The following is a 17,729-nucleotide window of genomic DNA, read 5'->3' as shown; positions in this document are numbered from 1 at the left end:
GCCCGGGAAATAAGTTCATCCGTTCATCAGTATTTCTGGTCATTCTCAGAGGCATTGAGTGTTAAGCCACAGGCGGTGTCCCAAATGTCAACCCATTTCCTGTATACTGCAGTGCATCGCTTTTGACCAGGAAGCCTTTGTAACGCAGGGCACTTCACAGGGAACAGGGCGCACCCGTAAGACAGCTGAAGCTGCACCTTGTGAGAAGTAGTCAGTGCCAGGCCGCCCTGAGAGGTAGAAGAGGAGGATGAAGAGGCTTGAAAACATCCGTCCCGTTGTCCAACTTGAAGTTACTGTGTCAGTTTAGGCGAGAGGTGGCTGAGAGCTGATTCCTCACAACACTCTGAAACGCAAAGCTTCCAACAGGGTCATTGGCTCTTCTCACAGAAGGATCCTCTGAGTGACCCTTTTGGTTTCAAGGTATTCATTCAACTCATCCTGATTCATCCTGACGTAGGATGAGTTTTGTTGTGTAAACTGTAATGAATTAGGCAACCAGATCCTAGATCATCGCTTGCACTCTATGAGAATTTATGAATATATGAGAATAAATCTCTGGCATTCCACATGGTCCCTCATTTCCTACATTGTGCCAGAATCTAGGAGGGAAAGTGAAAAGTATCATGGAAATAAGGCTACAAAGTGCTCGGGAATCACAGAACGAGATTCAAATTGGGATAGAATTCAAATGCTTATTTTCCACGTGAGTCCTCTTTGATATATAAGAATAAATAATATATATTCGATAACTTTGGGGGGACAAAATTTATATTTTAGCTGTACCTTTTGTTCACAATATTATGCCTCAAACCACGCCCACCAATAAAAGCATTTACCTGAGCTGTGTTGACAATATAATTTTTTTCTGATAACCGTTGCTATTTAAATGGTAATTTGTCCTCTCACAGGCCAGAACAGTTCCACCTGAGCTTGCCTCCTCCACTCTGCTTGTCATCATTGAAGAAATGTATTTCTGTTGTTAGTCTCTTGACAATTTCATTTTTGTTGTTAGTCTCTTGTTAGTCTCATTTTTGACCTTTGAACTGTAGCGTGCTGTAGAGAACAAATCGTCTGCTCTGTCAAGTTGTCTCTAGGGTCTGTATTCTAGGGTCTGTATTCTAGGGTCTGTAATCTAGGTCTATATTCTAGGGTCTGTATTCTAGGGTCTGTAATCTAGGTCTATATTCTAGGGTCTGTATTCTAGGGTCTGTATTCTAGGTCTGTATTCTAGGGTCTGTATTCTAGGGTCTGTATTCTAGGGACTGTATTCTAGGGTCTGTATTCTAGGGTCTGTATTCTAGGTCTGTATTCTAGGGTCTGTATTCTAGGGTCTGTATTCTAGGTCTGTATTCTAGGGTCTGTATTCTAGGGTCTGTATTCTGGGGTCTGTATTCTAGGTCTGTATTCTAGGGTCTGTATTCTAGGGTCTGTAGCCCGTAGGCTATTGTCATCACCAGCCTTCACCTCGATTAGTGGTCGATTGGAAAGAAAGTAAGCTTTACAAAGTCTTACAACTTTACAGATTTCCAAATCACCACAGGAGCCGAGTTGCTAGAAGCAGTCTTTGCTCCAAAGGGATAGTGCGTGGGTGTGCGCGCGTGTGCTTGTGTGTTCTCCGGACATAGAGTGTTTTTGTGTGAAAAGCTCTCGCTTTCCCCAAACACTTGATATCACTCAGTAGCCGAGCGGGACCGTCTCGTATTACCAGCTCCGCACAAAGCTAATAACGGACTCACTGTCGTCGGCCCGGTCGATACCCGGAGCGACCCACAGAGAGACAGAATGGCCCATCGTGCGGGATCCCTGCAGGTCTCTTCAAAGCCATTCTGTTCCTCTGTCTCCATCCCCCTTTCACTCTCTCTCTCTCTCTCTCTCTCATTTGCTGGCTGTATAGGGTCCCAGAGAAACCATGTAACAGTAGACTCTGATAAAAGCACTGTGTTACTGGGTTATCGAATGGGGGAAAGCGGAGGAGGAGGAAAGTCGATGTAGCCGTCCGCCGTGAACTGGGCGACGCTGGGATCTGGAAAATGAAGGCGATCCGTAGGATTGGGTGGGTGGGTGGGGGTGGGGGGTGGTGGGGGGGGGTTGGGGTCGAGATGGGGCGGGGGCTTGGGTTTTTGTGCCGATGTGGAATTTGACTCCCTCTTCACATTAAAGAATCCTCTCTCCGTCGGAGCCACCCACCCCCCCTAAAAGACAGCTTTCAGAATTGGATTACGAAAGCTGAATGGGGTTTGTTCCCCCTCCGATGGGTTTTTGTTCAGACCCAGCCGGTCTGCGTGTATGTGTGTAAGCATGTGTGTGTACACACTCTGTTCCAGACGGCCACGCCCTCGTTAACAGGGTAAATATATGAATTGTTTTCGACATTGTCTCTGAATGAACAGCGGACTAATGAGTCCTGATGAGTCTGACTTTGCGTCTTCAGATCAAAGTTGGAAAAAAAGTTGAAAGTTGAGGAGAGCTCCTTGTGGTGCAAGTATGAAAAGTATTTGAATTCTGTAATAGAGGGCCTGTTTCAGAGTAGCATCTTGGATCAAGGATAAGTTCTGCCTTTCAAATCATAATGAACAAGAACCAAGCCTTGTTTTTTAGACTGAAGGGAATTTGAAAGGGGCTTTATTCTCTACCACAGGGCCTGTCGGTGTGGGAGCTTGGATTTTGGGAAACGTTTTGCGTTTCGGATCCTACAATACTATATACAATACTAATATGACATTTACGTTCTTTTTTTGACTTTTTGCTGTGACACTGGAAACTAAGCTCAGGTGCATCCTGTTTCCATTGATCATCCTTGAGACGTTTCTACAGACGGTTCTTGATTGGATTCCACATGTGGTAAATTCAATCCAGCTGCCACTCAGCTCAGCCAAAGCATTTCTCTGTCCCGACAGCATTGACTCTGCTGTCAAGCTAGGACAGCAGAGTCAATGCCCCCTTTTACAGAAAAACTTAAAAATCCTACATATTTAAATAAACTCCAAACTAACACCACAGGTAATTAATTCAAAACCTGCCATAGCAATGTTTACGCAGTCTTACCCTATTTATTTACAATAAAATGTCCATGGGAAATTCCAATTGTGAAAAGTGAAAGCATTCCTGTGAGTGGGATGAATTGCTACTGTGTACTGTAATGTGGGTTTGATTAAATGAAGCCCCGTGGGTAATATGAGGCTAATGAGGACAGTGACAAGAAAATGAAAAATAAATTGCATGCGTCTGAAAACAAGTAAGGATAAAAAAGTAATTTTATGTCAGTGGGAAAATACAGTTTCCCACAAATATAATGTAATGAAAATTGCCTTTAATACTGGGCCTCAGGGTTCGGAGTAAAAGTCTAGCGAGTCAACGGCTGAATTCTCCAATACTGACTTGTGGGGCCTGACGCACCGTGTTAGTTTGGATGTGTAAAGGGAATCTGAAAGTGTTCAGTGGTCTACTGTGGACCTGGAGCCATTTGTTCGCTCACAGGCCTACTAGAACCGAGACAGGGTGTGCAAACTGGGCATGTTATAACCCAGGAAAAGAAGTACATGCAAACTACAGTGGAGCAGGTTGGGAGAATTAAGTTCCACGGTGTGCATGTCAGTAAAACTGTTTGTCTGATCCACACACACACACACACACGATCAACAACATGCCGACAAGATTCTGCATGACCCTCCAGAACTCCGAAAACATTCTCAAGCTTCACCACTGAGAAGATCTTGATTGGCTGGATCACCATTTGGACTGACAAAAGGCATTTTGATTGTTATACTATTAGCTAAATGTACAGTAAAACATTTGCAAATATTTACCTAGCCAAAGAAATGTGTTTGTTATTTCAAATTCTTTGTGGTTCAGTATGTAACACGTTTCTCTGATGTTGTTATACTTTATATAGGAAGGAAGTGCAGCTCGGTTTCCACCTCTGTGGGCAGTGTACACATAGTCTATCTTCTCTCGACAGCCAGGTCTGTGTGCGCAGGCCTCTTTCAATAGCAAGGCCATGTTCACTGAGTCTTTAGTCACTTTTTTTATTTTGGGTCAGTCACAGTAGTCAGGTATTCTGCCAATGTGTACTCTTAGTTTCAGGCAAGGTAGCTTTCCAATTTGCTTTGTTGTATGGTTATTTCCTTTCGGTATGTGAGGTTATTTTCTAATTATTTGGTTGGGTCTCCCTGGGTTGCTCTGTAGGGTCTGTTTGAGTTAATGAAGGGGTCCCTAATACCAGGTGGGTTAAGAGGCTCTTCTCCAGTTTCATCTCTCTGCAGATGAGAGCTTTGTTATGGAAGGTTTGAGAGTTATTTACTTTTAACTCTCTGACTCTATTACTCCCTTTCACTCTCCCCCTGTCTCTCACTTTCTGCCCATCACTAACCACCCCCCCCCACCCCCTCTTTATGTGCCTCGAAGTAGGCAGGGGAAGGATTATGTAGCTGTAACTGTCGTGCGCATTTGTGATTGCTTTTTTAATAACATTGCATTATTGTATTTTTGGGCTGTGTTTTATCCCGGTGTACTCTGGCAGATTAATTTGGTGATGACTGGACGGCTGTAGCTGCCTAGGGATTAGCTCAATGTGACAACATGTTTTCCGGTTAGACTTCCCACCAGTCCCTTGTCTGACCGGACCGGACCGGACACAGAAACAGCCTCGCCATGTGGTGATCAAGCTTTATTCCTCGGTTTCAGATCTAATCCTGCTCTTTTTTTTTCCAATCTGGACCGTCTGTTTTCTCTCCTGTTTTCTCTTCCTGCGTTCCTTATCCATCTATCTGTCGCTCGTTCCAACCGTCTGATGAGTCTTATTAAAATGTCTTGTTAGAGTTGGCAGCTACCTGCTTAGGCTGTTGAAAGCACATATACCAGTGAAAGTGTGTGTTTTTGTGTGTGTTTGCCCGCGTGTGTGTGTTCATGCACTTGTTTGTGTGTGGGAGGGAAAGAGATGGTTCATGGTGACCCTACATCTATGAGGATGATTTCACATTAATGCATTTTTATTCTCTCCTGTCGCTGTTAATGACTGAGACTTGTGTGTGTGTGTGTGTGTGTGTGTGTGCGTCTGTGTGTGTTTGGGGGGGTATTGTGGAGTGTATGTACTGTGTAAGTGTGTAGTATGAAGTGTGTGTGATAGTATAGGTGTTTTTTATAAAAAGTGTGTGTACTATCAAAGCATGTATTGTGATGTGTGTGTTGTGTGTAAGTGTTCATTAGTTGAGTTAGAGCAGTGTGTTGGCTAATAATGAAGAATACCCTCCATTAATATGGTGAATAGTCTAAAGTAGCCATTTGGCATAAAAGAGATGGGGAAAAGTATTGAGATATTCAGAGAAACACACACACACGTGCATGAACACAGATATGCAGAAACACACACACAAATATGCGTGCGCGCACACACACACACACACACACACACAAATGCACACACACACACACACATGCACAGAAACACACACATAGTATCCATCTCCACACCATCGCCTTGCCTCCAAATACCCTCAATCAATGTAATATGTTTCCCTATAAACTTCCCCATTCCAATATTATTTGAGCAGTCGGCCTTAAAATCATAGTCCCAATGGTACCCTACACCCTTGTCCACTACCTTTGACCAGGGCCTGTAGGGTTCTACGTAGTGCTACATGTAGTGCACTGCAGACGGAATTGGGGGCTATATAGTCAGAGCAGCTATGGCCGTATACCCTCATCCACCCTCAACGACTTGAAGCAATAAACGTCCTCCCTGCTATTATTGACTCAGAGGGAGACATGCCTTCTATACCGGTCTTCAGACCCCATAACACACCTTGTTCGTTTCATGTCAAACTTCACACTGTGTATGTGCGTGTGTGTGTAACTAAATGTGTGTCTCAAGCACAGACTTTTTGGGGGGAAGTCCTGAGTGATCTACTGCACCTAAATGGGAAAGGAGAGAGGGGCTGAATCCCGATAATATATGTCATTTCTCCTGATTTGTTAATCCGGTCACTTTCTTTCATTAAATGGAGGAAATGACCGGCATGACAAATCTGCTGGAAATTCCCATTACCTCTGGAAGCTTTTCGATTTGTGGGAAGTATTGAACTTCAGGAAGACAGAGAGGTGATTTATGACATACTCAGCGTTCGATTGTATCCCGCCATGACTGAACCGGTAAGAAACGTATTGCCTGCTACACAAACGCTATTCTGAACCGCCCTTACCGACGATTGGTTGTTCTCCGGAAGGTGTCTGGATCTGAACACACGCTCAAAGTCTCAGAACCCAAAAGGAACTATCTAAAAGGTACTGTCTGACAGGTACGTCCAAGAAACCGATGGATTGGGACATGGACAGAATGTGTGGAGTAAAGGGCCGTTTTGTATATTCATCATCTGGTTTTATAGTCTGATTAGTAAAAGATGAAGAGGTTGCTCACTATGCGAGGCCAGACTGAAATATGTAGTAAAAATACGTCACTATTTTTATAGTACTTTATTAAATGTAGGGCTCAAATGATTTCCACACTTTTGCATTCTGTTTTTATTTCCATTTTACACAGCGTCCAAATTTTTTGGGGAACAGGGTTGTATTAGGAGGGTATATTTTATATACTGGTCTTTATCCAAATTGTACTGTACAACTACATTTTGACACAACATCCTTATCCGTTAAGATTACATTGAATTGCATGCTGGTCCACTTGAAATCTTAGGTAAGAATATCAATGCAATTCTAACTTTTTGGCATGCCAATGCAATGTCATACGTCTTAAATGTGGAATAGAGGGACCTCGAGTGGAGGATTGAGAAATTACAACCTACTCATTTCCCACGCACTTCTCCAAAAGCCCAACGTGCGCCCACTACGCTGCGCAACGGTCTGGTAGTAGGTTATTTGCTGAGAGGTTCTGCATTCCCACTTCAGACATGACTTCTCCCATTTCCCTGCAGTGCTACGCATGATCAACTTCAGACGTGTGCACACATTTCTGAAAATAAAACACCCCCGAATTAAATTCTGCAAGATAACAACTAAACCATAAACATGTTGCACCAACTTATACCAGCCATAATCTAGGTACTCCTCATAGGCATATGATTCTGTACATTTTCATATGATTCTCTATGATTCGTTTGCATTCATGTCAGCATTTGAATATTGTGTAATTAAGGACCATACTTAGACATATTTATTATTGTTATCCGGCAGGAATTTGGGTTCAATTACCGACCACCAACATAAGTGCCAAATAAGTCATTTATAATACTTTTTTGCTGTCTTACTACAGTAAATTAACGAGGGTGGGGGAGAATAGAGATAGGAAGAGAGAGAGAGAGAAAGAAAGAGAGAGAGAGAGCGAGAGAGATTTGAGCAGACCTTTGGGGGAACAGTCCGGGGGGGTGGAGGGGACGCGCTCTCATACCGCCGCGCATTCCTGAAAAGATAATTCACAGCATGTCACCGAAGGAGGGACGGCTGCCCGAAGGGCAAATGTTACTGTTCCCAGAATCCCGCGGATGATTAATTGAACACGAAAGGACACCCTACGCACATCAATTTAGCCGTCTTAAGAAGAAGGGAACATAGGAGAGATAAGGTAAGGAATTAAAGTATGTGGGAGAACCTTTGAAATGCACGTTCGACGTCTCCCGAAGAGCGCGCGGAGTGTCAAGTGCGAGCTAAGTTGGGGAGAATCGGTAATTAATCGAACTTACTGTACACGCATCATCACTAGGGTGTAATGATGAACAGGATTTCATTCAAATCCATTTATCTTAGTCTACACTCTAAAAATACGTTCTTCAGCGCTGAGAGTTCAAGTTGCGTTGGCGGTAATTGTTTTGGTGTAAACAGTGTTTCCGGTCACTTACAGTCTCTCAGCGGTCTGCGGCTGCCTGCAGTAATTTAGAACACCCGGTATCTAACTTCATATCTCCCGGCCAACATAACCGTCTATGAGTCATAAAAATGATTTATGTTGGTTGTTCTGTTTGATGTTGCTTGTCATACTTTTAGAACATTCCAGAAATAGCTGTCTGATGTCACATACAGGTACATAGCTTCAGTCCTGAATGCCTGTCCTATAGAACATGCATGTGGGTTCATAAGAACATTTCAGGAAGTAGGAATGATCATCAGGAGGGACATTTCTTTATAATGATAAAGACTTTTCCTAATCTAAGAAATCTGGTACTGAACAAATTAATCAAGACAAATAGAAGAAAATGGCAAATGATCCTGGTCGTGGTCACCTTGACAATATATGTGCATTACAATGAATAGAAACAATGACCAATTATATTTTCAACGCCCTCTACTTATTAACCAGTCTTTTTGTCTAGCAGTTGGTTGCCGCCTTGCTGTCACCCTAAAGTGCAGTAAATTGGCTGGGGAATAGGGTGTCTGCCACAAATGGCACACTATTTCCTCTATAGGGCCCTGGTCAACAGCAGCGCCCTATGTCAGTAACAGGGTGGCATTTGGGTGTCGCTATTGTCTCTCACAGGGTACCTGAGAGTGTACTTTCACACGATTGGATGGTTACATAAGTTTTGCGGAGTGCCATCCTCCTCCATTCTGTCTGCGTGCGTAGGAGTTTCCCTCCTGTGCCACCAATCATCTCGAGCGTTGCAATAAAAACCCATGTACACTCGATGTGCTTGAAACACTTTTATCCCCCTCTCCGTCTGAATCTGCGTGGCGGCGTGAAACGCCGCTCAGCCGGCCAAAATGTCATTTTGAAAAAAATGCAGCCGATGTGATGCCATTGATTAACGCCTGGCCGCGTATTGATCCCATTTGTCAGGTCCTATTAATGTCAAATGGGTTTGATGTGGTGGGGCACGTTACCCCCTCCACGTCCCCCACCACCACACCACCCCCCAGTAGGCTGTCACTGTGTCTCTCTGTGGGTGTGATGGATGTGAGTGAGTGTGTGTGTATGTCTGTGTGTGTGTGTGTGTACCGGGGGTGCACGGGGCTGTATCCCAGCCTGTTTTGTGGGGGCGGAGTGTGAGTGTGATTGCGGAGTGAAAAGGCATGACGCTCATCACCCACACACACATACACACAGACACATATACACACAGACACATATACACACAGACACACAGACACATATACACACAGACAGATATACACACAGACACATATACACACAGACACATATACACACAGACACACATACACACAGACACTTATACACACAGACACACATACACACAGACACATATACACACAGACACATATACACACAGACACACAGACACATATACACACAGACACATATACACACAGACACATATACACACAGACACATATACACACAGACACACATACACACAGACACATATACACACAGACACATATACACACAGACACATATACACACAGACTCATATACACACAGACACATATACACACAGACTCATATACACACAGACATATACACACAGACACATATACACACAGACTCATATACACACAGACACATATACACACAGACTCATATACACACAGACACATATACACACAGACTCATATACACACAGACACATATACACACAGACTCATATACACACAGACTCATATACACACAGACACATGTACACACAGACTCATATACACACAGACACATACACACAGACACATATACACACAGACACATATACACACAGACACATACACACAGACACATATACACACAGACACATACACACAGACACATATACACACAGACACATATACACACAGACTCATATACACACAGACACATACACACAGACACACATACACACAGACTCATATACACACAGACTCATATACACACAGACACATACACACAGACACATATACACACAGACACATACACACAGACACATATACATACAGACTCATATACACACAGACTCATATACACACAGACACATATACACACAGACTCATATACACACAGACACATATACACACAGACTCATATACACACAGACACATATACACACAGACTCATATACACACAGACTCATATACACACAGACACATACACACAGACACATATACATACAGACTCATACACACAGACACATATACACACAGACTCATATACACACAGACACATACACACAGACACATATACACACAGACACATATACACACAGACTCATATACACACAGACACATACACACAGACACATATACACACAGACACATATACACACAGACACACAGACTCATATACACACAGACTCATATACACACAGACACATATACACACAGACTCATATACACACAGACTCATATACACACAGACACATATACACACAGACACATACACACAGACACATATACACACAGACACATATACACACAGACTCATATACACACAGACACATACACACAGACACATATACACACAGACACATATACACACAGACACACAGACTCATATACACACAGACTCATATACACACAGACACATATACACACAGACTCATATACACACAGACACATACACACAGACACATATACATACAGACTCATATACACACAGACACATATACACACAGACTCATATACACACAGACACATACACACAGACACATATACACACAGACACATATACACACAGACTCATATACACACAGACACATACACACAGACACATATACACACAGACACATATACACACAGACACACAGACTCATATACACACAGACTCATATACACACAGACACATATACACACAGTCTCATATACACACAGACTCATATACACACAGACACGTATACACACAGACACATACACACAGACACATATACACACAGACACATATACACACAGACTCATATACACACAGACACATACACACAGACACATATACACACAGACACATATACACACAGACACACAGACTCATATACACACAGACTCATATACACACAGACACATATACACACAGACTCATATACACACAGACACATATACACACAGACACATATACACAGACTCATATACACACAGACACATATACACACAGACACATATACACACAGTCTGTGTGTATATGTGTCTGTGTGTATATGAGTCTGTGTGTATATGAGTCTGTGTGTCTGTGTGTATATGTGTCTGTGTGTATATGTGTCTGTGTGTATGTGTCTGTGTGTATATGAGTCTGTGTGTATATGTGTCTGTGTGTATATGTGTCTGTGTGTATGTGTCTGTGTGTATATGTGTCTGTGTGTATATGTGTCTGTGTGTATATGTCTGTGTGTATATGTGTCTGTGTGTATATGACCCTATACACGCCCTAACCATATACACACAGACACATATACACAGACTCATATACACACAGACACATTTACACACAGACTCATATACACACAGACTCATATACACACAGACACGATAATGCACAGTCTGCTGTGGTTGGTGGTGCCTCTGTGAATAATTTACAGTACTGTACTCTGACTAATACAAAAATGGCAACCCCGCCATCACCCATTGATAGGCTTTTAATTATTCCATCCGTCAAATGCTTTACCTCATACAGTGGCTAAGAACAGCTAAGACTGGTCATGTCAGTTGCGTATTACTTCCCTGAAAATCGCAGTGAATAATGAAAGAGATGAGGCATCATGGAGTCAGCTATCTGCTTTGTTTGAGGAGTCAACAAAGAGCTTTGGATAAGTTCTCGATACAGTGCTTGTGTCCTGTTCGCCTTTACTTTTATTGGCCCTCATTTTGCTTAGTCAGGCCTGTGTACACTCACAGGCTGGTTAAAAGGCCTGCAACATGCTCTGCACAAGTTAGTTAGCACAAGATGTTTTTCAGTTTTTACTTGGAAAAAATGTCTAAACTGGACAAAAATTAGTGGTAGCTAAGAATTCTGTTACTTCCTGAGACGGAATATCTTTGAAATGAATTTGTTCTTTTGTTTCCAGTTATAAGTATTAGTTATGAGTATTACAAGCTAACAGTGTTAAAAGAAAACAGCTTGTACCTATGATAATATTGCTAGCATTCTGGTAATGTGCGGCCAGTTGCCTCTTTTAGTAGCCTTTGTTGTGTACATTGGTAATACCGTAAACACCGTAGTAGGACATGATGACAGTATGAAAATCTGGATACCGCTCAACCCTACCACTGATGTAATAACCATGGTTGTGGGGTAGTTCGACATTTCAGGTAACTTCACAGACAATCTGAGCTACTATCAAATCATCTCGCACGGCTCAATATTATTTGTAAGTTATTCAGTTAAAATGTACCCAGGTTTCCTTTCTCAGGGGATACTTGTCCATTAAGAGCACATACACCATTCTACCACGTCACGGAGGTCATGAAGAGTTCATACATTCTCACTTTCTAGAAAAAACAGTTACATTATCTTTACCGTTTTTGTAAGGGTGGTGAAGGATCTCTCCATAGAGATTGAAAAACATAAAATATTGTATATACTTTTCCTACTTTTCTTTTAGTAAAAATCTTCTGACATTATCTAACAGTCCCTGAAAACCCAACAAGTGCTCTACAGCCCATTCCTGTTCATGATATTATTCATTGACTTAGTCATGAGATGAGGTCTAAACCTCCAGCAACTGGGGGCTGTAGAATCTTTCCGCCCATCACACAGTGACGCATAACGTTCCCTCAAGAGGCCTGTTGGCTAGGTTTTCTCTCCCTCTGACCCTAACCACCTGTCAGCCTGGTCCATTCTGAGAGCTGAGTGGACAGTGAGAGGTGCTTGATATGTGCGTGTGTGTGTGTGTGTGTGTGTGTGTGGGCATGCAGAGAAACACTTGTGAGTACTGTAATTCCTCAAATGTCCTAACAATTTTTGGGTTAGAATTAGTATTACGATAAGGATTAGTGTTAGGATTTAGAACAAATGGCGCTGGTCATGTAAATCAATTACTTTCCAAAGTGTCCTTTAAGTATATTGCCAAGTCTGTTTGCATGTTAGTGCTTTCTTGTGTGTTCAGTAATGACTGTAGAGGGAGCTGTAGTCATTGATCAAGAACCAGTTTGAAAATAATCTGTCCATATCCCTTGAGTGCACCAAATGCAAGCCTGCTCTTAGATCAATGAACAAAGAAACAAACGGTTTCGCTTACCCTGTGCCCTGGGTTTTCAGCTGTTAAAAGCACAAACAAGAACTCTAATGAACAGAAGACGGATGAAAACTGACTGACAAACACACCTACTGTAAACACACTCATTCATTCGCTGACTAACTCGCAAACAGGACAGGTTAGTCAACCACCAGTCCAGGTATAAGACTGTTGACTTTATAATCCGAGAAAGAACTGGGTACTTATCGTCATAATGCTGGTCTGGTCTGAATCACTGTCCTGTCCGTTGGCCATGTCAGCTCTAAAATTACAAATATTAACAGTTGTGCCAACAGCTTTTCCCCTCCTCTCCTCGCTATTTGTGCCAGCGTTGCTTGACTCATCCGGCTACTGCCTCTTTACTGCTCTCCCTTTCCTTTCTCTAAATTACAGCAGAGATCTCCCAAATGTGTACCCTCCAGCTCTCCAACAGCATCTTTTATTACAGGCACGCAGACACCTGTCCGCAGAACCCCTGTCCTTCTCACCACACACACACACACACACACACACACACACACACACACACTGTAAAGTCCCACAGCTTACAGTAATTATCCACTTCCATGATTCATATTGAATGGTTTCACTCCATGTCCACAACCTTACTCTGATTCAATTGGCTGGATCGCGACGGCATCCACTGACGTTGGAGCTAAAAATATATAGCGCCGCACGTCCCTCTTCTGACGAGCGAGTTTCTATCTTTGCCCTCTTCGCACGCAAACAGATGACTTCGCAAGCTATCGTCCCCCCTGACGTTAGAAAGCCTGCATCGTTATTCACAGCCCCAATTCTCGGTCATTATCAAGTAAAATAGGATACCAGAGTCTATTCTATTCGTTAGGTTTAATCACAACAGCCAGACATACCTGACATTCATTTGAATACATTTCTCACAGCAAGGTTTTCTCATTCTCTTCCACTTCTCTGCCCCCTCATTCTCACTCTCTCTGCCTCTTTCCTCTGTCACTCACATGCAAGTATGCTGCTCACCTCCAGTCTAGAAGGCCTTGTTCTCTCTCTCTCTCTCTCTCTCTCAGAGGTGCCGTAGATCCATCCCTTTTCTGTCTCTCCCTGTCTGCTTTTCACTCTCCACTTACACTCCCTCACTTTCCCAGGGGTCTCCCCTACCAGTCATGCCTGTCTCTTTCATTCCCCTCTACTTCCTTCCTCACACTATATGCTTCTCTCGCCTCGTGTTCGTTGTCTCCGCTACCTTGCTAGCGAGCTATTTTCTACAGTACCACATTTTAGATTGTGTCCAAAGTGTTGTTTCCTTGAAGGAGGTTTTTTTCATATTTTCCTTAGGGCCCCCAGATATGGTGTAACAAAGGGTTATGTAACCACGGCAGCCAGGTGAATCAGTGAACATGCTTGCGTTTATCAGCCAACCCCTGGTAAAAATAGGCTACCTATTCACCCACAGCTGCCGACAGAAAACCATGTTCTAGGCTGGAAGCTGAAAACCCTGAAATCAAGGAAAGTTTTTTTATATATTTTTTCGATAGGGGGGAGACAGGTGAGACAGGTGAAGTGGAGACACAGGAGTGAAGGGGGAGATGGATATTGAACCAAACGACCATTGAATGCTTATACTGGGGGACAGCCAGGTACCACCTTGAGTGTGTGGGAAGGAAACCCTCCCTTCATTTCATGTTTCATTTCGAGCCGGACAGGTATGGCCAATGAATGATGGGAGAACGCGAAGTTTGACGAGCTCTATTTCAACCCATTCTGGGGATTGGGAGCCCGACCAAAAAAAAAACGAGTGGGCGCCGACCGAGGTAGAAAATGCATGCTGTGTTCTCCCCCGTTTTCTCCCTCCCTGGAAATCGAGCAGCTCGTTTGGAGAAATCGGCCCTACTAATACACTAAATGTGTCTTGCTTTGTCACCTGACGACAAGGTCAATAAACACGGTGGCGCTGTGCCACTCTGTCACAGGCGAGGATAAGGGAGAGGTACACACCTTGTAGCTGGTCTGCCAAGAAGTAGCATTGATCAGCCTGGAAGGGCTGTGAATAGCGCCTGGTTGGCCCTTAACACACTGCACAAAAAGTTGCCAATGGAACAAGACAATTTGCACAATATTCAAGGCATGTTTTCTAAAAACAGGCAGCGTATTCTAGCTTAAGAAAAATGTACCTTATTTAATGGATGGTTAGATAATTTTTTACCTGAAAACAAGTTAAATATATTTGATAAGACAGATCTTTTTTTGCAGTGCACTGAGCAGCTAGCTAGCATCTTCTCTACCAGAAGAATTCAGACCAGCCCTGCGTCCTCCATACCATCCAGCTGTATGGATACCACTCTCCTACTAGTTAAGTAGAACGTGGGTGTACCCCGGTAGCCTTCAACTTGTCCATGAATCCCAAAAACCTGGAAACCAACTGTCAAGCTGAAGCCGGAAACGGTGGCGGACCTGCAGAAACGAGACTGGCTGAGGGGTAGGGACGTTAGATCCACCAAGAAATGCTCTGCTGCTCATTCAGTGTGAACCGCCAAAACTGTGACATATCAGAAGGGGCTGGGAAATATTGAGTGGCTGCCCTGGAGGACACCCAATAAAGTGGGCGGATTCACCGTTCACTAGCTGAGACAGCTCCATGACATCAGACCCCCCCCCCCCTGCACCCAATAACCACCTTGGGGATGGACAATTCCAATGATGTCACCAGTGCTACACATTCTATTGTTTGCGTGTGTCCCCCAGAATGCCCTGACAACGTTGTAGTAGCTAGCTACCATTTAAACCGCTTTTGGTCATTTGAAACTCGGTCACTACACTTGCTGTCATGTTTGTTAGGTTCTCGTTTTCCTAAGATTCAGTTAATTGCTCATTTGTTTCTCAGATCCTTGGACCCTTTCATCCTCTTGACACCAAACCCTGCCTCAAGTCCACATTAACCTCTGGTTTGTCACCAGGTGTAAGTGGCACCAGGTCACCAGGCCAGTGACAAACCACGGGTCAAGCAGGCCATCGCCTAGGGAATGCAGTGACACAGTACATCAGCTCCAAGAAAGCAACAGCTTTTTGCGGTGTACTAGTACCCCAAAGGCTTTTTAGAGACCTAGCCACTGTTTCCATAAAGGCGGAATGATAAAACAATGGAATTTCAAGGTGAAACGACAGTATAAAGCACCAATGAACATGTGGCAATACAGTACTTCACTATGTGGGTCTCAGTTCTCTCCTCATGTTGCACTCTGTTGAAAAGTAATAATATCTTTAACTGCCCAGTGAAAGTCTGTCTTTTAACAGTTAATGATCTGTTACGATAAATATTTAAATTAAAGAAAGGAGTAGATACATTTTAACTGGCTGATCAGCAGTCAACCCTCATAAATATTTATTATGACTGCTATGCAGTACATCCACACCATTCTGTTGGGAAGGTACAACCAGGGCTGGCTCCAGGCATGAGCGACAAGCAGTCACTTAGGGCCCCAAACCGCTAGGGGCCCCCAACCTCTTTTTAGCATAAGCCATTTTATTTTTCTTCTATTATTTTATTTTGTTAAATAATTACAGGTTATATAACTCTGGGATCATCTGGTTACTTTAAGTGTATTCTATACTGATAGAAGCTGTGTTAATGTTGTGTTAATGTTTTGGAGGGACTTATTTTAAACATGCATTGTCACATTTAGATCTGCCTAAGCATTCTATAAGATTCAGTGTGAATCAGCCCAAACAGAAAATATTTCTCCAAGGAAATGTTATCCCAGTCAATTAATTTATAGTATACTATATTTTACCTGGTCATTTATCCAATTGTGTGATTTTCCTCATTGCAGTTTAGGTATCAGGATAACAAATGATGAATTTCCAATCAATAATATTTAATTTAGAAAAGACTCACAGTGCTTGTTTTTTCACCAATAGCTGTCCCCAGTGTAAATGATGAAGATGGTTAGGAAGCAAAACTGATTTAATAAGAAGAAGAATAACAACTGCATACAGTTTTACAAAAGCACACTAACAAAGCACAGTAACAAAGCACAGTGAAAAAAAATTATATATATTATAGGGTAGGTAAATGTGATTGTTGGTGGGGTTGAATAAGAGAGAAAGATATAAATCACATTATCCAGCTCATGTAAGGCCTAAAATAAAACCAATATATGATTTTGTGAAAAATAGGAGCTGCATTTTCTTCCTCCAATATTGCCAATACTGGTTGTTCCTGCCTACCCAAGTTTTAAAACCCCCGGTTTAAACCACTTCTACCATGACAACCGTTACTTTGTGCATATCACCTTATCCATATCCTCCTTCCTGCCTGGACTTAGGAGTGCAAGGCATCATGGACTTTTCTAGGAAGAACATAATACATACGTAAGAATAAATATCACTTCCCTTTCTCCTTCTTTGAGCATTACGTAAGTGTGTGTGTGTTTGCGTGTGTGTGTTTGCGTGTGTGTGTGGGCTGTGTTTTAGAGTTTTGTTTTATGTAAGGTTAACCTGGAAGTAACCGGCATGGTTTATCTCTTGCCTTTGGCGTTGTGTGTGTGTGTGTGTGTGTGTGTGTGTGTGTGTGTGTGTGTGGGTGTCGTTGTGTGTATCAGTGGGTGTGTGGGTGTGTGTCGGCCTTGCTTCTGGTGATATGTTGGACCCCTACACTACCTCAATCCT

At 42.9% G+C, this 17,729-nt stretch overlaps 1 protein-coding gene across 3 annotated transcripts in view; it reads left to right on the top strand.

Moving 5' to 3' along the window:
* Positions 1–7,377: 7,377 nt before the first annotated feature.
* The window catches only part of si:ch211-168d1.3 (ras and Rab interactor 3), a 30,027-nt gene continuing 19,675 nt past the window's right edge, over positions 7,378–17,729 (top strand). For all 3 annotated transcript variants that reach the window (XM_020043534.3, XM_020043533.3, XM_010898456.4), the window contains exon 1: positions 7,378–7,573. The gene's annotated coding sequence lies outside the window, so the exon portion shown is untranslated. The remainder of the gene's footprint in view (positions 7,574–17,729) is intronic.

The sequence above is a fragment of the Esox lucius genome, chromosome 24 (assembly GCF_011004845.1).
Source record: "Esox lucius isolate fEsoLuc1 chromosome 24, fEsoLuc1.pri, whole genome shotgun sequence".
NCBI classification, from domain to species: Eukaryota; Metazoa; Chordata; class Actinopteri; order Esociformes; family Esocidae; genus Esox; species Esox lucius.
The sequence above is the reverse complement of the archived record's forward strand: the minus strand, read 5'-3'. Positions and strand labels throughout refer to the sequence as shown.